The following is a 19383-nucleotide window of genomic DNA, read 5'->3' on the forward strand; positions in this document are numbered from 1 at the left end:
GTTGAAGTGTTGCATCATGTTCCGAAGCATTTGGTTTTTTTCTTCGGATATGCGGTTGCCCCGTAGGACATCATTTCTTTGCCTGGATAATTCAACACCTTGCCTTTGTTGCTCGGTGCTTATCCTTTGTACCTCGGTTTGCATCCATGCCCATCTTTCATTGTTGTCGTTATGGTCATGGGGCTCCTCTTCATGGTGCATGTGGGCACCTTCTTCGTCACCTTGATTATGCTCTTCATGTACCTGTAATCCATCACCAACATACAACAAATTTTCCTCCACCTCGGGGTTAGTCCGAGATGGGTTAGGAAGTAGAAATAAAAGAGGTATGCGAAGTTGAAGTGCATAAGTCATGGGTGGGTGAATCTTAATGAAGTTCATCGCAACAAGGGTTTCAATATTAAGCCTATTGTTGCCCTCAATTGTGTTTATCCCATCTTCCTCACCCACTCCAAACTTCCTAGCGATGAAGGTAATGATACCACCGACTACTATCTCAGCTCTGTTATCAGGTCTAGCTCCGATGGAGGAAAGGTAATCAAGTAGGTATAAACAAGTATTAACGGGATTGTTACTAAGCATTGCCCAAAGCATAAAAAGTTCATCCGTCCTAGTTGTTCCTACCTCTTTTCTACCCCAAATGGTACAAGCCATGACTCTCTGGAGGTATCTAAGTACTGGGTTGTGGATGTTACTAGCCTTATTGTTGCGAGGATTATATTGCCTTAACCCGGTAATGCGTTTCCAAAAGAGAGCGGGGTCATAGTTTTCCGATTTTAAATTTGGATTCCAAGAGTCATGGATGAACCCCGCATTTGCGAAGTCCATCTCTAAACAGAAATTTTCAAGAGACATCTCATAATCCATATTCAAAAGTCGGAAAGAGACTCTATGGTCGGGGTTGTCAAAATTCACTTTATTCTTCGTAAATTCAATAGAACTTAGGAATTCATAAGTGAAATTTTCGAACCCTTTCATAGGTCTAAGCATATCAACCCATCCTAAATTTCCTAGTAAGCTAAACACATTATCCCTTAGTCCTAGCACACTCAACGTATAAGGATCTGGATATCGACAAGGATGCAAAGGTTTAGAGAGAAGAATTTTATACCTTTCCCTTTGCTTGGTGTCCTTGAAGATTATGCCATGATTCTTGGCTTGCGTTTTCTTCTTTGGTTGTGGTCCTCCGGAAGAGCTTGCTCCACCTTTCCTAGTTGCCATTATCCTTAACCTTGGTTGACCTTTTGTGTTTTGGGTGAAGGTTGGGTTATAGGGTTGGGGTTTGTGGAAGTGTTAGGAGTTGGGTTGGGTGAATTGGTGAAGAATTTGTGGGTTTCTTAGTTGGTTGAATGGGCCTACGAATTTGATGAATTTTGGTTGGGATGGAGGAAAGTTGTTTTTGATGGAAGGGTTATGATTGAAATGTGGATTGTGGTTGATGGGGTGAAGAAATTTTGAGAATTGGTGAGGTTTTGAGGGAGATATGGAGTTTGTAAGGTTTTGTGGTTATGGAGGTTTTAGATAAAAATGGGAGGATGAGGGATGTGAGTGGTTGAGAATGGGGGATGAAGAAGATGAAAAGTTAGATAAAACTGAACCTGGGATCGGGCACGGCCGTGCCAAACTTAGCACGGGCCGTGCCAACTTTCTGGATTGTGGGTCAGTTTTTGGGAAGCAAGGTCTGGCACGGCCGTGCCAGTGTGAGCACGGGCCGTGCCAAGGTTCTAGACATGGGGCCTCAAAATTTTTCTCGTTTTCTTGAATCACCTTCGGACAATTACCTACAAAAGACTTAAAAACAAAAAAAACAAAACAAAAATAATTAAATGCGTGGGTTGCCTCCCACGAAGCGCTTCTTTATAGTCATTAGCTTGACGTTATAAGAAAGTATCCTTAGAAGGGGTCAAAGAGGTCATATTGTGTAGATGGCGCTAATGAGCGTTCTTTCACATCATGACCTTGAATCACATTACAAGAATAGAGGGCGGGACCTTTCATATAATTTTCCAACTCAAATCCTATCAACTCATCACTCACTTGAAAAACAATCCTACCATTTTGAACATCTACTATAGCACCCGCAGTGGCGAGAAAGGGTCGTCCTAAGATTATAGGGCACGCATTGTCCTCATCTATGTCAAGCACCATGAAATCAGTTGGGATGTCTATCCCTTCTATTTTAATGGGGATGTCCTCGACATATCCGACAGGTTGGATATCAGAACGATCGGCTAACTTCAATGTTGTTTCGGTAGGCTTTAGCTCGCCCAACCCCAGCCTTGTAAAGAGGGGTAAGGGCAACAGACTAACACTAGCTCCTAAGTCACACAAGGCTCGGTTTAAGGTTTCATTCCCTATCATACAAGGGATGGCAAAAATTCCTAGATCTCTAAGCTTTGTAGGTGGCTTCTTGACGATTGCACTATTGTCCCTTGTCAAAGCTATTGTTTCATTATGATCTATAGCCTTTTTCTTTGAAAAAATTTCTTTTAAAAACTTGGCGTATAGAGGCATACGAGACAAAGCTTCAGCATAGGGGATCTTAATGCAAATCTTTCGAATTATGTTAAAGAATTTAGTGAATTGAGCCTCCAAGTTGAGCTTAGTAAGCCTTAATGGTGTAAGGGCTTTATTCTTATCAAGCGGTTTCTCACTTTTTATCACACCATTCTTACCTAGACACCTAACACTCTCCCTCTTGACACTTTTGGCTTTAGTAACAGTCTCTTCTAGCTTACTACCCCCTAGAAAAATAGCGTTGACATGGGCTTTGGGGTTTGTTTCAGGTTGACCAGGAAAGACTCCTGGTGTTTGAGAAGAGGTGGCCACTTGGGAGATTTGGGTCTCAAGCATTTTGGTGTGTGTGGCGATAGAATCAACCTTGGTATTGAGTTTGGAGAGAGAGTCGTTTAGAAATCCTGTTTGGTTTTTCAATTCTTGAAGATTTTTATTTTGGTTCATCATGCAGTTCTCCAACATAATTTCCAGACTAGATTTCTGAGCCACTCTCTGGTTGTTTGTGTAGCCAGGTGGTGCTGCTTGTCCATTGGAACCTTGCAGATTTTTGTAAAAATTTTGATTTGGTCTTGTTCCTTGGTTATATTGAGCGTAATTCAGTTGCTCAATATTGGCAGCACTACCTAACTGACAATCAACACCTATATGACCGGATATACCACAGATTTCACAAGGAGGGGATGCAGAAGAAGGTGTAACAGCATTAACATTAAGTTTTTCAATCTTTTGGGTTAATGCCTCATCCTTAGCAGCAAGGTGGTTATATTCAGAGACTTCATATATACCTGCCTCTTTCTTAGAGGGAGTAGGAGTGGTGACGGCTCTCTTGTTGGTCCATTGGTAGTGATTCTAAGCCATGTCTTCAATCAAAGCATAAGCCTCCGTGTAGTTTTTGTTCATAAGAGCTCCACCTGCAGCTGCATCAACAAACATCTTAGTGGTATAAGACAAGCCATTATAAAACGTGTAGACTATAAGCCACTTCTCTAGGCCATGGTGGGGACAAAGTCTAAGCATTTCCTTGAAACGCTCCCACTCCTCATAGAGAGATTCCCCATCTTTTTGATTGAAACGCGTGATTTGGTCTCTAAGCTTAGCGGTTTTAGATGGGGGGAAAAATCGGGCGAGGAATGCTCGCCTCATATCGTCCCATGAAGTAATGGAATCGACTTCTAGGGAATGGAACCAAGCGCTAGCTCTATCCCTTAAGGAAAAGGGAAAGAGATGAAGTCTTACGGCTTCTTGGTTCTCTTTTATGGTGCCACTGAGTCTTAGGAAGGAAGAAATATGGAGATTTGGATCCTCAGTGGGTGATCCAGAAAACTGATTTTGTTGCACCAAATTGAGTAGTGCAGGCTTGATTTCGAAGTTATTACCCGCAACCGTTGGGTACACGATAATAGCTTGTGGCTCTTTCATTGAAGGAGTAGCATACTCTTTGAGAGTGCGTTCAGCCATAGCAGTATTATTTTGTGCCTCTCTATTTTTCTTATGCAAAAACCTTTCGATCTTAGGAATAAATTCTCCGAGACTTTTACTTCTTCGCATAAGAAACCGAGAACCCAAGAAGTTAGTGGTAATACAAAAGAAAGAAGTAGAAGAAAAGAAGAAGAGAAGAGAGTTCTAATCACAAAGAAAGAGTTAATCAAATTAGTTTACTCCCCGGCAGCGACGCCAAAAACTTGATGAGATAAAACCGTAAGTGCACGATCTTACCGAAGTAGTATAAAAGAGTATCGTTCCGACAGGGAGTAGTTCAATTCAATTAACTTTTTAGAGATGGTTAGAAGAGAGAAGAGAATTGTAAGTTGGGGTTTTCAAGCGTTTGAAAGATAATAATAATAAAAAGAGCCTTGGGATCGTTGGTTTCCTCTAAATGACAAGTCCTTCTCAAACCAAAACTATAAGCTTATAATGTTATGTTAGACCTAATTTCTCAAGACAGTTTCTCTTATGTTCCTCTAGCAACCGAGCCTATTTCGCTGACTTGATTACTATTAGATTTTGGTTCCTCTAACAACCAAGCCAATTTCGCTGACTTGATTGTTATTAGTTCCCTTGAAGATCGAAACTATATGTCTCAAAGATTGTAAAGCCTATTTCTCTGACTTTGCAATCCTTGTCTGAATTCACTTGTTCGAATATCAAAGCTCCACTTTCATTTTATGAATTGATATTTGGAATAATGGATAAACAATTATCAAACCCTGCACTTTCGTTTCCACAGTTTGATAATGGTTGATCCATGTTAAGACGGTGAATTCAGATAAGAAGTTAGGGTTACATAAGATTAATGCTTAGAGCTTGGTTTGATTAGGATTATGTCATTTAGACTTATCCAACAATCCGAAGACAAGGAGAAGTCTACTCACTCATGTTCATCGTAGACATGGGGGAGAAGAGAGAAAGCATAAAAGTAAATGACAAGAAAGTAAAGGAAAAGAAAAGAACTTTAATTAGAAAAGCAATTGTCACTTATTGTATTCCCAGTAAAGATGAATATTTGTGATGGATGGCTACTCTATTTATAGCATTCGATCGACTTAAAATCTAAGCTATTACATTTGGGCTAAAAATAGAGTAGCTTAAAATCTAAGCAAAAGCAGCAAAAGGCACCCTAGTGGGTGGCACGGCCGTGCCAAGGCTAGCACGGGCCGTGCCAAGCTTCTGACTTGTGGGAGACATATTTTTGTCTCTCAATCTTCATATTTTTTGCATCCAATCGGCTCCAAGTCCCTTTCTTTTGCTCCAAGATTCAATCCATCGAATATTTTTTCCTGAAATATAATAAAATGCAATTTAAAGTAAACTATCCTAAAAAGGAAATAATACTAATATAAAATCAAATAAAATCTAAATAAAACTAAACTAAAAAGCATATTAAAATAGTCAATAAATGACTCATCAGAAGACTTCAAGAACTAATTGTTCATTCAAGCCGTCATACTAAAAAGTTTAGATTTTTAGGGTTTGAGTCTTCATGTATTCTGCTCTTGTATCGTTTGTGATGCAAGTTTAGAATCTACTGTGTGTTCTTGCTTGTATCGCCTGTGATACTTGTTAGGACTGTGTGTGAGTATTGATTACTCCTTTGTACTACACCAAAGTTGTGAAACACAGTGTTAATTGTTTGTGTTGGAAGGTAACTTCTATCTTTGTTTTGGTTTAGGTCTGATAGGTGACAGGAGCTGTGATTGACCATTAGGATAGTGTGATGGGATCTCATATCTAGGAGTTCCTAGTTTGAAGTCTATACGGGTAGGTCCTAGATCATATAGTGTAAACGAGGAGTTTACTGAGAGCTATTGAATAAGGACTACACTAGTGAATTTCCTTCCTGGCTTGGTAGCCCCCAGAGTAGGTGTGTTTGTCACCGAACTGGGTCATCAAACTCATTGTGTTCTTTACTTTCATGTTATTTATTTTCTTGTTTTTATTTCTGTTTATCGCGTGATGTTGAAACATTAATCGTAGCATTGAAAACGCTAAAACATCAAACAGAACGTATTAAAACAAGTGTGCTAGAATTTCAAAACAATTAAGATATACCAGTTATGAAATTTATCCAAAGTATTGCAAGAGATTGTAAAGTATATAAGAATAATGAAAAAGAAATAAAGAGAGAACATGAGAGTATATTGCATTACTTTACAAGTGTGTCATTAGATTGTAATGTATGTCCTATTTATAAGACATATATAGGCAAATAATTGATCACATTACAATCCACTCACTAGTGGGAGTTACAAGTATGTGGAGGGGTAATGGATGGACATCCACTAATTGATATAATCATAACACTCCCCCTTGGATGTTCGTCAAGGATATGTCTCATTAAAACCTTACTAGAGAAAAACCCAATGGGGAAAAATTCTAGTGAAGGAAAAAGAGTACAACATACTTTTGTGTCATAATCTGCCTCATTAAAAACTTTATCAGGAAAACCCAGTGGGATAAAACTAGAGCTGTCAAAAGTTTAGATGTTTGCATGTTTATGTTGTAGTTTTGAGTTTTAGATAATTTAGATTTAGGATTTGTTTAAATTTTGAATTTTTTTTTGCAAGAAAGTATACGATGTTACATGTAAATGAATTATATTGCTTAATTGTTAAGATGTTCGCATGTTTATGTTGTAGTTATGAGTTATAGGGTTTATGTATAATTTGCACTTCAACTATTTGATGAAATGTTTGAATGAGTTTTTCATTGATTGTTTTTAATTTCTTATTGTGTAGATATGAATCAATGGCCAATATGTTCGACGTTCAAGCATAATTCAACGGTGGAGAACCTCAGAGGTTGAAGGTTCGACACCTTCGTGTCACATTTAGAGGTATCAAGGATCAACTGAATGGATTCAAGAAAGTAGTCAACCCCATAGACACAAGGAGGGTGGAATACGTTCGGTATAAACGTCCAACACTCGACGATGGGAGAATATCATTCAGTTGGGTGGAATTAATGAACAACAATGTCCAGTGGATCAATATTTGTGTAATACTACTGAGATCAACTGAAGATATTATCAATATTTTGATTTTGCTGGAAGATCGTAATTCGGTAGGGAATTCACCTTCCAACTACAACAATTGTCTTACTCTGAAATGAGGTAATTCAAACTTATTAAGCGACAGTTCTCAAGCATTCACCCGACAGTTCTAATGTTCCTTTCAAAAGATTAAGTTCTAGTTAGTTTGGTTTTGATGATCGTATTGAAGTGTCAAGGAATGCACCTCATTCTTTTGACACTTCAATACCATCATCTAAACCAAACTAACAAGAATTTAATCTTTTGTATAGAACAATAAAACTTTCGGGTGAATACTTGAGAGAAGTTGTTTAGCAAGTTTGAATTTACCCCATTTAGAGGTAAAATAATTCTTTTAGTTGGAAGGCTCTTCCGAATGTAATGTAATGTAACTTTTATTCGAATTTATTCAATACACAACTTTATTTGAATTTATTCAATACACAATTTTTATTTGAATTCACGTTAAATTTAACTAGTCTTTATTCGAATTTATTCAATACGCAATTTTTATTCGAATTCACACTGAGTTTAATTAATCTTTATTTAATACGTTATTCGAATTTGTTTAATACGCAATTATTATTCGAATTCACGCTTGATTGAATGAATGCTTGAATGAATGATGAAAAATGTATGCAATTGACTAAATGAATGAAGGAATGAAAAAATTAGGGGAAATAAAGGTCTTTGTCAATTCTGGCTTGCTCCACAAACTTGGCGTGAGTTGGCTCACGCAGGTCTTAATTGCAGCACGAGTTAACTTACACAGTGTTTTGTACTCGCGTGACTTAAATCACGCTGCGTATGTTAACTCACACAGAGGTATTTGGGCATTTTAGTTAGGTGGGAACAAAACTTGTTGGGAGAAGAGCAGAATTCCTTGAAAAGTACTACCCGAGCCCGACCAGGCCTGTATTAAAAGTTACATTTTTTTAAAAATAAAATGTACTATATAATACTCCTATAAATAATATTTTTAATATTTTTCGCACACTCTCATAACAAACAATTGCCAATTTTTTAAATATTGTTATTATGTCATGTTAAAAGGGTCTTCATCTCATTTCTCCCTCTTCACCTCCCATCAGTCGTTCGAATGAGTCTTACACTTTTTTTTCCTTTTGAACATTCATGGAGTCTTTTATTTTATTTTTCTCACTAATTTGTTCTTTTACTTTGCACATGATATTTTTAACAATTACTACTCATCTTATTTTAAGAATTTTAACTATTCATGAAACCATTATTATAGGTAACAAAATTTTGTTTGAATTTTAAGATAACAAGAAACAAACTTTGTTTTTAAAAAAACAAACTTTTGATTGCAAATATAAAACATTAATAAGTTTTATGGAAAAAGAAGATTAATTGATAAAGGGTATAATTGACAAATAATACTCTTAAAATACCAAAACAACATTTAAATAGGAACGAAAAATCCACATTAGAACGATGATGAGTCATTTATATGTTATTTTAATATGCTTTTTAGTTTAGTTTTATTTAGATTTTATTTAGTTTTATATTAGTATTATTTCCTTTTTAGAATAGTTTACTTTAAAATGCAATTTATTATATTTCAGGGAAGAATATTGGATGGAGAGAGTCTTGGAGCAAAAGAAAGGGATTTGGAGCAGATTGGACACAAAAATATGAAGATTGGGAAACAAAATATATCTCCCACAAGTCAGAAGCTTGGCACGGCCCGTGCTAGCCTTGGCACGGCCGTGCCACCCTCCAGATGCCTTTTGCTGCTTTTGCTTTGACTCCAAGCTATTCTATTTTGGCGCACAATCTACCGAGGAATATTCTAGGAATATACTTGCTTAGATTTTAAGTCAATTGTGTACTATAAATAGAGTAGCTAGCCATCACTAAATATTCATCTTTACTTGGAATACAATAAGTGACAATTGCTTTTCAATAAAGTTCTTTTCCTTTCCTTTATTTTCCTGTCTTTTACTTACATGCTTTCTCTCTTCTCCCCCATGTCTACGATGAACATGAGTGAGTAGACTTCTTCTTGTCTTGGGATTGTTGGATAAGTCTAAATGACATAATCCTAATCAAACCAAGCCCTAAGCCTTAATCTTATGTAACCCTAGTTTCTTATCTGAATTCACCGTCTTAACAAACTGTGGAAACGAAAGTGGAGGGTTTGATAATTGTTCGTCCATTATTCCAAATATCAATTCATAAAACGAAAGTGGAGCTTTGATATTCGAGCAAGTGAATTCAGACAAGGATTGCAAAGTCAGCGAAATAGGCTTTGCAATCTTTGAGACATATAGTTTCGATCTTCAAGGGAACTAATAACAATCAAGTCAGCGAAATAGGCTTGGTTGTTAGAGGAACCAAAATCCAATAGTAATCAAGTCAGCGAAATAGGCTTGGTTGCTAGAAGAACTTAAGAGAAACTGTCTTGAGAAATTAGGTCTAACATAACATTATAAGCTTATGGTTTCGGTTTGAGAAGGACTTGTTATTTAGATGAAACCAACGATCCCAAGGCTCTTTTATTATATTACTTTCAACCGTTTAAAAACCCCCAATCTACAATCTCTTCTCTCTTCTAATCATCTCTAAAGGTTAATTAAATTGAACTACTCCCTGTCGGAACGATACTCTTTTATACTACTTCGGTAAGACCGTGCACTTGCGGTTTTATCTCATCAAGTTTTTGGCGCCGCTGCCGGGGAGTAAACTAATTTAATTAATTCTTTCTTTGTGATTAGAACTCTCTTCTCTTTTCTCTTCCTCTTCTCTTCTACTTTTCTTTCTTTTTGTTTTTACCACTAACTTCTTGGGTTCTCGGTTTCTTATGCGAAGAAGTAAAAGTCTCGGAGAATTTATTCCTGAGATCGAAAGATTTTTGCATAAGAAAAAGAGAGAGGCACAAAATAATACCGCTATGGCTGAACGTACTCTCAAAGAGTATGCTACTCCTTCAACGGAAGAGCCACAAGCTATTATCGTGTACCCAACGGTTGCGGGTAATAACTTCGAGATCAAGCCTGCACTACTCAATTTAGTGCAGCAAAACCAGTTTTCTGGATCACCCACTGAGGATCCAAATCTCCATATTTCTTCCTTCCTTAGACTCAGTGGCACCATAAAAGAGAACCAAGAAGCCGTAAGACTTCACCTCTTTCCCTTTTCCTTAAGGGATAGAGCTAGCGCTTGGTTCCATTCCCTAGAAGTCGGTTCCATTACTTCATGGGACGATATGAGGCGAGCATTCCTCTCCCGATTTTTCCCCCCATCCAAAACAGCTAAGCTTATAGACCAAATTACGCGATTCAATCAAAAAGATGGGGAGTCTCTCTATGAGGCGTGGGAGCGTTTCAAGGATATGCTTAGACTTTGTCCCCACCATGGCCTAGAGAAGTGGCTTATAGTCCACACGTTTTATAATGGCTTGTCATATACCACTAAGATGTTTGTCGATGCAGCTGCAGGTGGAGCTCTAATGAACAAAAACTACACGGAGGCTTATGCTTTGATTGAGGACATGGCTCAGAATCACTACCAATGGACCAACGAAAGAGCTGTCACCACTCCTACTCCCTCTAAGAAAGAGGCAGGTATACACGAAGTCTCTGAATATAACCACCTTGCTGCTAAGGTTGAGGCATTAACACAAAAAATTGAAAAACTTAATGTTAATGCTGTCCCACCTTCTTCTGCATCCCCTCCTTGTGAAATCTGTGGTATAACTGGTCATATAGGTGTTGATTGTCAGTTAGGTAGTGCTGCCAACATTGAGCAACTGAATTACGCTCAATACAACCAAGGAATGAGGCCAAATCAAAATTTTTACAAAAATCCTCAAGGTTCCTATGGGCAAACAGCACCACCTGGCTATACAAACAACCAGAGAGTAGCTCAGAAATCTAGTTTGGAAATACTGTTGGAAAATTGCATGATGAATCAAAATAAACAACTTCAGGAGTTAAAAAACCAAACAGGATCTCTGAACGACTCTCTCTCCAAGCTCAATACCAAGGTTGATTCCATCGCCACACACACCAAAATGCTTGAGACCTAAATCTCCCAAGTGGCCCAACAAGTGGCCATCTCTTCTCAAACACCAGGAGTCTTTCCTGGTCAAACTGAAACAAACCCCAAAGCCCATGTCAATGCCATTTCTCTTGGGGGCAATAAGTTAGAAGAGACCATTACCAAAGCCAAAGGTGTCAAGGGAGAGAGTGTTAAGCTTTTAGGTGAGAAGGATGCGATAAAAACACCACTTGATAAGAACAAGACTCTTAATTCATTAAGGCTCACTAAGCTCAACTTGGAGGCCCAGTTTGCTAAATTCTTAAACATACTTAAAAAGATTTGCATTAAGATCCCCTTTGTTGAAGCCCTATCTCGTATGCCTCTATACGCCAAATTTTTAAAAGAAATTTTTTCAAAGAAAAAGGCTATAGATCATAAGGAGACAGTAGCTTTAACTAGGGAAAGTAGTGCAATCATCAAGAAGCAACCCCAAAAGCTTAGAGATCCAGGTAGTTTTGCCATCCCTTGTGTGATAGGAAAAGAAACCGTTGACAAGGCCTTGTGTGACTCAGGAGCTAGTGTAAGCTTGTTGCCTTTATCCCTCTTTAAAAGGATGGGAATAGGAGAGCTTAAACCAACTGAGATGATCTTAAAACTAGCAGACCGTTCTACTATCCCCCTAGCTGGCTACATCGAGGACATACCCGTTAAAATAGAAGGGATATATATCTCGACTGATTTTGTAGTGGTCGACATAGAAGAGGACCTTGATGTCCCGATAATCTTAGGACGACCCTTCCTAGCTACTGCAGGTGCTATAATAGACGTTCAGAGTGGAAGGATAGTTTTTCAAGCAAGTGATGCAATGATTGGGTTCGAGCTGGAAAATGTTATGAAAGGTCCCGCTCTTTATTCTTGTAACATGATTGAAGTACATAATGTGAAAGAATGCTTTCTGGCGTCAACTACACAATATGACCTCTTTGATCCTTTCTAAGGACACTTTCCTAACGTCAAGCTAATGACAATAAACGAGCGCTTCGTGGGAGGCAACCCACGCATTTAACTGCTTTTGTTTTTTGTTTCTTTTAATTATTTTGTAGGTTATTGTCCGAGAAAAATTCAAGAAAACAGAAAATTTTGAAGCCTAGCCTTCCAGAACCTTGGCACGGCCCGTGCTCACACTGGCACGGCCGTGCCAGACCCTCATAGACCAAACAAATGGCCAAGGTCCAGAATGTTGGCACGGCCGTGCCCGACCACAGGTAAATATAACCCTACCTTTTGGACTTCTTCTTCCCTCACTCTCCAACACAAACTTCTCTCTACTTCACACCTTCTCTCTCAAACCTCCATAACCATACAACTACAAACCTTCACAACTACCCCCAAATCACACCCATTCACAAATTCTCTCCACCCAATCAATCACAAACACCATTCCAATCATAACCCACCATTCAAAAACCAAATTCATCCATTCAAACAACATCCCCAAATTCGTAACCCTCCTAAACCTAACCCAAAAACCTAAAATTCTTCACCAATCTCATAACCCAACCCCCAAAACTCACTTAAACCTTCACCACAACACTAATCCAACCTTTTTCCACCAAAACAACCCTTACCCAAACCACCACACCAAAGGCAAGGTCAAGGCAATGACTTCAAAGAGAAGTGGAAAGGAAGTTGCAAGCTCATCCGGAGGACCTCCCCCAAAGAAGAAAGCACAAGCCAAAAATCATGGCATCGTCTTCCGGGACAACAAGCAAAGGGATAGGTACAAACTTCTAATCTCTAAACCTCTACAACCTTACAGGTACCCTGATAACCATGATATGAATAAGCTAGGTATTAAAGATAATGTGTTAAATTTGCTAGAAAGGCTAGGATGGGTTGATATGTTGAAACCTATGCGAGGGTATGAAAACTTCACCTATGAATTTTTAAGTTCTATTGTTTTTACAAAAGATAGGTTGAACTTTGATAACCCCAACCATAGAGTTTCTTTCCGGCTTTTGAATATTGATTATGAGATGTCTCTTCAGCACTTCTGTGATGAGATGGGCTCCGCAAATGCGGGGTTCATCCACGACTCTTGGGATCAAAATTTAAAACCGGTTAACTATCAACCCGCCGCCTTTTGGGAGCAAATCACCGGTCTTGACCAATTTAACACACGTGCCAACAAAGCTAGCAACATTCACAACCCCGTACTTAGGTACCTTCAAAGGGTTATAGCTTGTACCATTAGGGGACGGAAAGAATTAGGGAACACTAGGAATGATGAACTCTTCATGCTTTGGGCTATGCTGCACAACCAACCCATTAACACTTGTTTTTACTTGCTTGACTACCTTTCCCTTATAGGAAATAGGTCCGATAGTAGGGGAGAAATAGTAGTTGGTGGTATCATAACATACATAGCTGGGCGATTCGGTGTGAGTGAAGACCTAGGGATAAACAAGATCGAGGGTAACAATAGACTAAACATAGAAACTCTCATCTCTATGAATTTCATCAAAACTCGAGTCCCCTTTGTCTATACACTCCAACTCAATGTGCCCATCTTGATTTTATTGCCTAACCCATCTCGAACTAACACCGAGGTGGAAGCAAATTTGTTGTATGTTGCTGATGACCCACAGGTGCACATAGAGCAGCCTAATGAAGAAACAGAGGATGCACACTTGCATCAGGAAGAGGAAGGTGCACAACTGCACCATGATGAGGCATACCATGACCCTAATGAAGATGAAACAAATGAGGATGCAAGATGGGCATGGATGACTACCGAGGTTGAAAGAATAAACACCAAGCAACAAAGGCAAGGTGTTGAACTCTTGAGCATAAGGCATGATGTCCAAAGGGGCAACCGCATATCCGAAGAAAATAACCAAATGCTTCGGAACATGATGCACCACTTTCACCTCCAAGGTCCTCCATATGGACCTCAATGATAAAAATGTGAGCTTTCCTCTTCCACTCTTCCCTTCTTATCCTTCTCCTTCTTCTTCTGCTTCTTCTTCTTCTACCTCTACTTCTCTTTTATTTTTCTTTTCTCTTGAATCATTGAGGGCAATGCTTCTCCTAAGTGTGGGGGGAGCCTAATAAAGTGTCTTTAGTCGTAGTGTTTCCAAACTCCCTTGAACTTTATTCTTTTGTTTTGTTTTATTGTAAAAGGCATGATTAAGTAGCTAATTTTTATTGAAAACATCATGACACAAAAATTTTCATTGTCTCCTCTTATTTTGTTGATTCTTGTACACGAAAGCAAACTCTTGTGTTTTAAGCCTTCTTGATATACCCACATCTTGTTTTAAAGTGAATAAAGTTCTTCAATGAGAAAAACACAAAGTTGCTTCCCTTGAGTAAGTGTATGAATAGGTAATTTAAGGAAACACGTTTTAATCTTAGTGGTGCATTAACCTTTAAAAATTCTCAAAGCGCCAGTAGTATAAGTGAGTATAAGGGAGACCATAAAAAGCCAAAAAGCCAAATAATTCCAAGATCTCATCACTGAATCTAGATTGGGGAAGGAGGTAGGCCCTCCGACTTCCTACGTGAAGACGATGTTTTAAGGAATACCATTGAATCTAGATTGGGGAAGGGGGTAGGCCCTCCGACCTCCTACGTGAAAATGTTGTTCCTTAAATAAAGAACTTAAAATGTGCATATGGCAAAAGAACAAAGATTCTCAAAAACTCCCATCTCTCTTATATGAATTGTAGAAGGAATTTTTCTTGGTTAGTTTAGTGCTAGGATTAGACCATGTTTCCTCATTATACCTATCTTATACAGGAGCAAGAAAAGGGTTGGACTTCACACACACACTCACTTGAAACTTAATTGTTGGGTAGAATAAAGATTTCAAGAAACACTTGAGTTTGTGATTAGTGTACATTTTGGGATTTAAGCCCTTGAGGAGACATGTGCTTTAATTGATTGTCATTTGATTTAACTATTGATGCTACTATGTTTATGCCTTTTGCTTGAGGACAAGCAAAGATTCAAGTATGGGGGAGTTTGATGAGTCATTTATATGTTATTTTAATATGCTTTTTAGTTTAGTTTTATTTAGATTTTATTTAGTTTTATATTAGTATTATTTCCTTTTTAGAATAGTTTACTTTAAAATGCAATTTATTATATTTCAGGGAAGAATATTGGATGGAGAGAGTCTTGGAGCAAAAGAAAGGGATTTGGAGCAGATTGGACACAAAAATATGAAGATTGGGAAACAAAATATATCTCCCACAAGTCAGAAGCTTGGCACGGCCCGTGCTAGCCTTGGCACGGCCGTGCCACCCTCCAGATGCCTTTTGCTGCTTTTGCTTTGACTCCAAGCTATTCTATTTTGGCGCACAATCTACCGAGGAATATTCTAGGAATATACTTGCTTAGATTTTAAGTCAATTGTGTACTATAAATAGAGTAGCTAGCCATCACTAAATATTCATCTTTACTTGGAATACAATAAGTGACAATTGCTTTTCAATAAAGTTCTTTTCCTTTCCTTTATTTTCCTGTCTTTTACTTTCATGCTTTCTCTCTTCTCCCCCATGTCTACGATGAACATGAGTGAGTAGACTTCTTCTTGTCTTGGGATTGTTGGATAAGTCTAAATGACATAATCCTAATCAAACCAAGCCCTAAGCCTTAATCTTATGTAACCCTAGTTTCTTATCTGAATTCACCGTCTTAACAAACTGTGGAAACGAAAGTGGAGGGTTTGATAATTGTTCGTCCATTATTCCAAATATCAATTCATAAAACGAAAGTGGAGCTTTGATATTCGAACAAGTGAATTCAGACAAGGATTGCAAAGTCAGCGAAATAGGCTTTGCAATCTTTGAGACATATAGTTTCGATCTTCAAGGGAACTAATAACAATCAAGTCAGCGAAATAGGCTTGGTTGTTAGAGGAACCAAAATCCAATAGTAATCAAGTCAGCGAAATAGGCTTGGTTGCTAGAGGAACTTAAGAGAAACTGTCTTGAGAAATTAGGTCTAACATAACATTATAAGCTTATGGTTTCGGTTTGAGAAGGACTTGTTATTTAGATGAAACCAACGATCCCAAGGCTCTTTTATTATATTGCTTTCAACCGTTTAAAAACCCCCAATTTACAATCTCTTCTCTCTTCTAATCATCTCTAAAGGTTAATTAAATTGAACTACTCCCTGTCGGAACGATACTCTTTTATACTACTTCGGTAAGACCGTGCACTTGCGGTTTTATCTCATCAAACGACACTTAAAAAGGAACGGAGGGAGTATATTGGATTTATTTTGTTATGCGGGCTAACGGGATACCCGCGGCCCATGCGGGCTAGCCCTAACGGGTACCGGCACTTAAGGTCCAAGCACTATAATTAATTGGGCTTAACAGGACGACCCATAGTTTTGACAGCTGTAGATAAAACCATGGTTAACATAAAAAGAGTGCAGAACACATTTTTGTCTCTCCCCTCATAAAAACAACGAAGAAGTTTAAATAATCGTTTATACTAGTTACTCAAAATCTTTACTTCACATTGACTTTGTGGAAATATTTGATTTATCTCCATACTCTTCTCCACATTAACGGCTCTTGAAAGATCCTCCTTTAAAATTAGAAAACCGCAAGTTTCTTGTATAAGATCATAATCTTTAATAAAGAACATTCTCCACTTCCTTGACGTGGTGTTAGCATTTTCAAACGATTGGGTGATATTGTTCTTTCTTTAAGGTACAAATTGCATGGTTGACATTGCTGCAATATCTGAACTTACTAATATTGACAAAACTAAAATACTATGATATTGAAGGTGAGAGAAACACAAGAAGGAGGGTTGAAATATGTCAACCTTTTCTTCTTTTTAAACTAAATCCAGAGTCCAGACTCTGGATCAATGTTCAGAGTCTAATGCAGCGGATAAAGCACGGATTGAGAGACAGAAAAGAAAGACACACAACAATTATCCCGGTTCCTTCCACAATGCGGAAGTACTCCAGTACCCCTTGCACTTCCAAGAACATTTTCACTATAATCCGATTTGATTACAAAAGCTCAAGTACGCAAGCAAGAGACTTCGAATACTCAAGCAAACAAGCAAGAGATTTCCTAACAAGAAAGAGATTTCCTATGCTCAAGCACAAAAGCAAGAGACTATTAAACAAATAAATTACACATAAATAAGTTTGGTTTGAACACTTGATATAGAACTAGTGGTATTCACAATACAAAACAAATCAGACTCTTAAGACTTTAGAATTTCTAAGATATGAAAGTTGTTAAGAAATTCTAAGAGTTTGATGCACAACAATTTCAGTAGAGTTTTGGCATAGATTAAGCGTTGTTGAATCTCTACTAATCTTCAAATCGTCATTCCTTTATATAGAGGTACGAAAGAGACGTTGTAGAGGTGCCAACCCATAAAAAGAGTTGTTGTTGAAACTTGATCAATCACCAATGATCTGTTGCATGATTTGGTTAATGTCCTAAGAAGGAATAATTTAAAAACCATTTCTTTTATGGAGAATTAACTAGTAGAGACACAACTTTAGTAGTACTATGTGTAGAAAATGTTGGAGTAGTGAAGTAGTGGTTGTATAATTGTACTACTGTCCTTTCTTTGCCCTTATCCAGTGGATAAGCATCCAAAGCCATCTAATTCCTCTTAAATAGTCATTGCTCCAGTCTTTTATTTCTTTTCACACTTATGTCTTCAAATAACTAATTAACTAACTACAACCTTTTCACTTCAGGCTCTGGGTGACTTGAGACTTTGACAATCAGCTTATGATGCTCTTCAGACTCTGATGTCTTCAGACTAAAACTTGCAACAAAGCTTCTCTTGTAAATTCGCTTGCTCTTAATTTTTCTTCCAGAACCAATACCTTGTTTTAAGATGTATAAATTTTAGTCTATGATCCTGCACACTTAAACAAATATTAGCATATCCAATTGAATTTTTAATACCTTGTTATCGTCAAAACTTAAAGAGATAATGTTAAACACATTTTGTTCCAACAATCTCCCCTATTTTTATGGTCTGAGGTTTGTAAGATCCCCCTGAGTCTAATAGTCCTTAAGGTGAGGTTTGTAAGCTCCCTTAGAGTTCTATTCAAGTTACTTAAATTCATTTTTAGCACAAAAACATCACTCAGAAATAATTCACATGTAATCGAAAGACTAAAAGATGAGAATAAGGTTCTTGAAAATTAATTTTATTTTAGTGGACTCAGAGCCTAAAATGCAATAACAGAAGCTAAAATAACAGTTAAGTATCAAATGCAATATCAGTTAAGAAAAGATGAATAAAAACATGAATATTTCTAAGTATCAAATGCAATAAGATATAACAGTGAAGAAACATAATTACAAAATATCAGAAGCTAAAATAACAGAAGCATAAGCACAAAACGGTCTGCAACTAAAGCTCTAAGATGGCTGATTCTTCATCATCTTCATAATAGGAGCAATCCCAGCATTGGTCTCATCTTGTGTCCTTGAAGATTCCAAATATTGCTCCTGAACACTCTTTTCCAGATCCTTTAGCTTAGCCATAGCTTCTTCATGTTGCAGCTTAGATTCTTCTCAAGCTCCCCGTGCTTTAAAGTTTATTGCTTCTGCTCTGCTTTAAATCAGCTAATTCCTATTGCAAATTCTATGAAATAATATTATGCTCTTACAGATGTCCTTGCAGCTTCTTAATTATATTGACTTCTTCAAGATCTTCAAGATCCAGTCTCTTGATAACTACCTTCTCTGGATTGATAAACATGCTTGTGATTTAGGAAGTATCAAGGTCAGTCTTGACCACTGCAGGAATATCTTTAGTATGATCAATGAAGTGTGGATAGTCTAACAGTTGTTTGATTGATCTTTTAAACTCCACAACTTCCATAGTCTTGACCACTTCATTAAACCAGTTCCTCAGAGCTTGCTCATAAACTTGAATGGACAGAGTATAAAGCTCCTCAAGAGTTTTATTCACCAGCTCCCTGAGGTTATTCCACTTATCTTCATAATTCCCTAAGTAAATAGCCTTATTCCTTTAGTTCATTAACTCTTCCAGATGTTTGAAAATATTATTGCACACCTCTCTAAGAACCATGTTTAAGGTTAATTTCTGGAATATCTTCTTCACCTTTAGATAACTCTATAGCATTTGTATTGTCATTAGTGGCCAAGGTTATAATAGGTTGGCTCTTATGGTACAAGGGGTTCCTAATTATTACACTTACATCATCAATATTATTGTAACGAATTATAGTTAAAGAGGCTATTTGTAGTGCAGGTAAAGGTTGTTGTTGGATTTCTGAAACAACAATGTTAGGAAATGTTT

General features: G+C 37.6%; 2 non-coding genes across 2 annotated transcripts; one reads left to right on the forward strand and one right to left on the reverse strand.

Moving 5' to 3' along the window:
• Positions 1–3505: 3505 nt before the first annotated feature.
• Positions 3506–3612, forward strand: LOC120579777 (small nucleolar RNA R71). Its single transcript, XR_005645522.1, has one exon. It is a non-coding gene; the product is annotated as a small nucleolar RNA R71 (small nucleolar RNA).
• Positions 3613–10322: 6710 nt separating this feature from the next.
• LOC112420617 (small nucleolar RNA R71) lies at positions 10323–10429 on the reverse strand. Its single transcript, XR_003010790.1, has one exon. It is a non-coding gene; the product is annotated as a small nucleolar RNA R71 (small nucleolar RNA).
• Between the last annotated feature and the right edge of the window lie 8954 nt (positions 10430–19383).

Source organism: Medicago truncatula, chromosome 3, assembly GCF_003473485.1.
Source record: "Medicago truncatula cultivar Jemalong A17 chromosome 3, MtrunA17r5.0-ANR, whole genome shotgun sequence".
NCBI lineage: Eukaryota > Viridiplantae > Streptophyta > Magnoliopsida > Fabales > Fabaceae > Medicago > Medicago truncatula.